We start from the raw sequence: 6,000 nt of genomic DNA, 5'->3' as shown, positions 1-6,000 counted from the left end.
AACCTAGGTGTCCTTCAACGGAGGAATGGATACAAAAAATGTGGTATATTTACACAATGGAGCCATTAGAAACAATTGAATTCATGAAATTCTTAGACAAATGGATGGAGCTGGAGAACATCATACTAAGTGAGGTAACCCAGTCTCAAAAGATCAATCATGGTATGCACTCACTGATAAGTGAATATTAGCCTAGAAACTTTGAATACCCAGGACATAATCCACAAATTAAATGATGTCCAAAAAGAATGGAGGAGTGGCCCCTGGTTCTGGAAAGACCCAGTGCAAGAGTATAGGGGAATTCCAGAACAGGGAAATGGGAAGAGGTGGATGGAAGAACAGGGGGACGGAAGAGGGCTTATGGGACTTGCGGGGAGTGGGGACCCAGAAAAAAGGAAATCATTTGAAATGTATATAAAAATATATCAATAAAAAAAGAAAAAAAAACAAGAATCAAAATTTTAGTTAAGAGAGGACTATAGATTTGCATATATAGGTACATTTCTACCATGTGTAGTGACTACTTAGCATTAAATACTGTGTTATTATAAATTTAAACATAGTGAAAGATATAGATAATATATCTTCTTCAACAATTTACATAGATGTCACAAATTCTTCCTTTCCTTGGATTTGTTTTATTTGTGATTTTTGCATTTTCCAGAGCATGATGCCAATAGGATCCATGGAAGAGTATTTTGAGCATTGTAAGATCATTTCAGCCACTACAAAATGCAGCAGCAGCCTGCTTGCTCAAAGGTCTCAGGCAGATGGATCATATTAGCATCTATGTTCTACAGCTTGCACTGGCTACCAGGGTGTTGCTGGATGCTGTTCAACGGACTGACTTTGATCTATGGTGCTGTGTACATTTTAAACCAGAAACTATTTATCCTAAAAAATCACCCACAGTGGGCAAGATGAAGCAGGGCCTTTGCTGAAGCTGCTCACATCATAATTTCAAGTTAGTATTTTTACCAGACATGTCCACCAATTCACTATTACTTGAGCTTCTCGGGACCACTTTTTCTCCACTCCTGAATTGAAGTCCTCATAGAGAAGAAAAATATATAACTCTTCTACAACAGTATACTTAATTACTATAGGAGCAAACTAAGTACTTTACTATATTCAATTCTTATTGACCTATAATGCATTTAAAATACATCACTGAAAAAGAAACAGAATGCCATTTATAACTTCATATATTATTTTATATGTGCAAAGATTAATTACTTTCATTTTAGTATCTTAAATTTAGAAATAATCTAAATCACTCATGGAAGGCTCTTTTATTTCCTAAAGAAATAAAGAATGATTCTAAGCAAATAATTAAAAAGGACAAAAAAAATGAAATTATCCCTCATTCATCTATCTGGGTTTTCTCTGACTTTTATAATGAATTTAACTTAAATGGGAAGATATATGCCTTTCATTAACTAAGTAAGTATGCCTTTATTTATCTCTATATTCATTAAGTAAAGCATACTCTAGATGCTAGCTTTTCTTTAGTTACATAAATAATTAAAAGCAATATGTACAGTAGTACAGTATTATTATTCTAAACCAAAGAATATTTTTATTTTTGTTTACTTTGAAGATTTATTATAATTACAACATCTCTCCTGTTCCTTTCCTCCCTCCAGGCCCTCCCATGCACTGCTCCTTGCTCTCCTTTAAATCCATGGCCTCTTTTGTCACACTGAGGGCTTCAAAATAAAACTCAATAGTTAAGCCAGACACTTAAGGTAGATGTTGAAGAAGAATTCAGGAATGCTGGGCATATGGACTACAGAATAGCATTAATCACTGGATCATATAGCCTGGCCTGAAACCTGAGCTCTCCCTACCTGACACATGCTTCCAACATTACCTTTTTGAAGCCAGGCGTGGTGGTGCATGCCTTTAATCCCAGCACTTGGGAGGCAGAGGCAGGTAGATTTCTGAGTTCGAGGCCAGCCTGGTCTACAGAGTGAGTTTTAGGACAGCCAGGGCTACACAGAGAAACCCTGTCTCGAAAAAAAACAAACAAACAAAACAAAAAACAAAAAAAAATTACCTTTTTGGTCATGTAGTTCAGCTTCTGTGCTAGCAATATAGGAAAGCTAACTGAGATCTGTAAGGCAGAAGAATGGGGTATGGCCATTTGCTCTGGGACTGTGGGGTATGTGCAGAGAATGGGTCCGACAGGAAAAGAGATTGGAACCTCCAACAACAGTCCAGTTAGTCCAGGTCACTGCACCATCAGGAGCCATGGACAGACAAGATTTCAACCTAATTCCCCTTATTTTTAATGAAAGGTTTTAAACCTTCCAGTTGATGTGACAAATATACACACGCACACACACACACACACACACACACACACACACACACAAGAAAGAGAGAGAGAGAGAGAGAGGAGAACAGCATAAGAAACTGATACACTGACATGCCATTTTTATATTTCCTTTCCATCAATCTTTGAGGCGCTCGCTGTGCACCTCGCACGATTGTGAAGTTGAGTGTCCTCTATGCTCAGGTCAAGCCACACTTCTGGGAGGTTCAGAGCTACACTTTACTCAGAACCCTAGAGAAGCAAGTAGACTGTACAGACATAAATATGCTTAGAAACTGAAGCAATAGCATTTGGCAAATTCACATCAGGAAAAATGTTTTAGGACAAGTTAGGCTGAGAGGTGTGGCATTAGGAAAGAAGAAACCAGAGGCAAAAGAAGAGCCTTGGGCTTAAAACCAGCCTCACTAATAAATCTACCGCGTGTTAGAGGCTTGGGGAATGAGCAGATATACAAGTGTAATCTGAATATGGACGATGATGTTGCTAGTGAAAAATGCGTTTTCTTTTGTTCACAAGTAGCAAAGCATCATTTATGTTTGAATTTGTTTTGGCTTTCGGTTTGTGTTATTTTTACACTGGCTGTTATATCTCATTTAAATTATTTTTCAGAGTATTTATCTGAATGCATGAATGAAAAATGTTCACTTTGCACTGTGGCAGTCAAGTGCTACGAAAATGAGCTCATTTTCCTAACACATCTCTACGACTGGCCAAGATCGGAGTTATTTTATAAAATATTTTTAAGACAGGATCTCAGACTGCCTTTACCTTAGGATCCCCCTGCATCAACCTTTCAAGTTACAGGCCTGGGATCCCAGTCTGCATAAATCCACCTAGTTCATAGGTGAAATCTACATAACTTTTTCCTTTAAAATATGAAATTGTCCTTTCTAATCTAATACACATCAATGTTGACTCGAGTGCACTAGCACTATTAAACCCAAATGAAGCTTCCTAGTATATATTTTAAAGTGGTTGTAAAAGTATTTGAAGAAATCAAAATCTAAACAACAGAACTGCACAAAGGAAACTCGATGGCATGTAACAAGGGGGTTGGAATAGCCAAATGATGATATGACTGTAAATGAAAAGTTATAATCAAGCAGCTGCCAGGTCTGGTGTGGGCTTTTTCATGCTAAAACTGGGTAGTGGAAAATGTTAAGGGGAAATTTTCCATTCATCTTGCATACTTCACTGCTTACAAATATGAACCACCTGTAAAGGGAGCCTCGGGGGATTAACAAAACCGGTGCAGATTACCCACTAATGGTTCAGACCCCCTCCTGTTTGAAACGCAGCTCTTTTTTTTCCCCCTCTGAACATTTCATGATCTCTTCCACTAATTATCTGGAATTCGTGTGTAATAAATGCCTTATGTTTCCTCTACCGAGGCTGCCTTGTTCCTTCACATTTCATTTCTTCTATGTGTTGCGAGCACCAAAATAGAATTCCAAAAAGAAGAAAAGATAAACTTTCGGTTAAGTACGTATTTGTTTTAGAAAAAGGAAAGGAAATAGAAGTGTTTATTTGGTCTGGGCTGAACTCTGGGGTCATTGTGTTTTCTCTGTTGAGGCTTTCCTTTCCTACTGCACCACCGACAGGAAACAGTTTCTTGATACCGGAAGAGAATCAACTGGTCATTGGAAGAAGGTGCAGAGCGCTTGAGGGCTTTTCAGAGAGGTGGCTCTGAGGTTCCTTGCCCTTGGGACGCTGGCAAATGTTCTAAGCATTAATGTTCGGAAGCCAGTATCTTCCGCAACCTGAATTTCTGGGATATTAATGAGCAACATCTAGTTTCTGTTTCCGTGTGCTGCAAATAAATAATACATAAATTTATTTCATGATAGTATGATAATAATAGATGGTGCATTCCAATTCTTGCTAGTAAAAGAGCTTAAAGATCACTTTGATCAATTGCTTTATCAGCTTTCAGATTGCTGCTCTCAAATGAAGATAACGTGTCCATTTTCCCCCTATATCACAGACATACATCGATAGTGCAATGCATTGATAGCAAGGAATCCTTATCATCATTAACTTCCTCCTCTTCTTCTTCCTCCTCTTTTTCCTCCTCCTCCTCCTCTTCCTCCTCCTCCTTTTCCTCCTCCTCCTCCTTCTCCTCCTCCTTCTCCTTCTTTCAGCACCAACAGTCTGACATGGAGAACAGGTGAGCAGTGGGCAGACAAGCTGTTACCACCACACATGAGTTCCTTGACTTTGAAGAAAGAGTTCATGGTTGAAATTTCCAACCAACCTTTGCATGCTCTTAGTAACTTCCTTTTGTTATGTGTGAAGTGTCTTAGTTTTATTGCTATACAGAGACACCCTAACCATGGCTGTGGCATCTGTTCTAAAGGAAAATATTTAATTGGTGGCTGGCTTGAAGTTTCAGAGGTTAGCCCATTATCATCATGGTGGGAAACATGAACTGTGAGGGTGGACATGGTGCTGGAGAAAGAGCTGAGAGTTCTGGATCTTGATCCACAGGCAGCAAGAGTCAATCACACTAGGCTTAGCTTTAGCACAGAGACCTCAAAGCCTTCCTCACAGTGATACACTTCCTCCAACAAGGTTAAACCTACTGCAACAAATCATACCTCCTCATAGTGCCACTCCCTATGGGACAAGCATTCACCTCACAGACATTACAAGATGCTTCCAAAACAGGCTGGCTACCTCAGAGCTGTTCAGCCCCTTTTTGATGTGGATGCAGAAGACTGCTGTAAAGTACTGTGGTGACTGGAATAGGTATGGCCCCATGGATTCATGTGCTCGAATATTTGGCTATAAGGAGTGGCACTATTGGAAGCTGTGGCCTTATTGAAGGAGATGCAGCCTTTGTTAGGGAAAGTGTGTCACTATGGAGGTGGGGCTTTGAGGTCATCATGCATATATATATATATCTGCCTGGATGCTGCCATGCTTTCCACCATTATGATAATGGGCTAAACCTTTGAAACTGTTAGGCAGCCCCAATTAAATGTTTTCCTTTATAAAAGTTTCTGTGGTCAGGGTTTCTCTTCACAGCAATGGAAACCCTGACTAAGACAAGTACCAACAACAATCAAGTCCTACAGTGGGTCTTAAAAGAGACATCCAACTAGTCCTGGCCCAATTAACCAAGAGATGTGGTCTTGAAGGAGGGACTACCATGCCTACTGAAATGGTCTACAATACATTAAGGATAGCACTGAAAAGGTTCAGTGTTTCAGGAGCTAAAAATCACTCAGAGAAAAAGTACAAAAGCTGAAAAATCAGAGTCCAGTCTAGATATTAGATGGCAGTGACAATGAGAGACAATCAATACTATAATAGAAATTATAATAGCATAGTCCTAATCATTACCATGGTGATTTGTAAGTATTTCAAGGATTACATATATTTCCTCTCCATTCATTGTTTTCTTTCCTCTGGATTATTTTATTTTCTCATTAATTTTATCTAAAGCTTCCATTCTTCCCACTATTAGCATATAGGAAAACTAGTCATAATGCTATCTGCATCTTCACAATTAAGATATTGCCTCTTAAATAAGTCAGTCCTTCAGGAGTTTTGGTTGAATACATACAGAAATAAAGTATCCAGAAACAAAGGGAGAGTGGGAACAGGAAATGTGCTCTGCCAGAGTCTGGTGGAGCTTCTGGAAAAACAGAAAGTTAACC

Source organism: Apodemus sylvaticus, chromosome 19, assembly GCF_947179515.1.
Source record: "Apodemus sylvaticus chromosome 19, mApoSyl1.1, whole genome shotgun sequence".
NCBI lineage: Eukaryota > Metazoa > Chordata > Mammalia > Rodentia > Muridae > Apodemus > Apodemus sylvaticus.
This window is presented reverse-complemented; position numbering follows the sequence as displayed.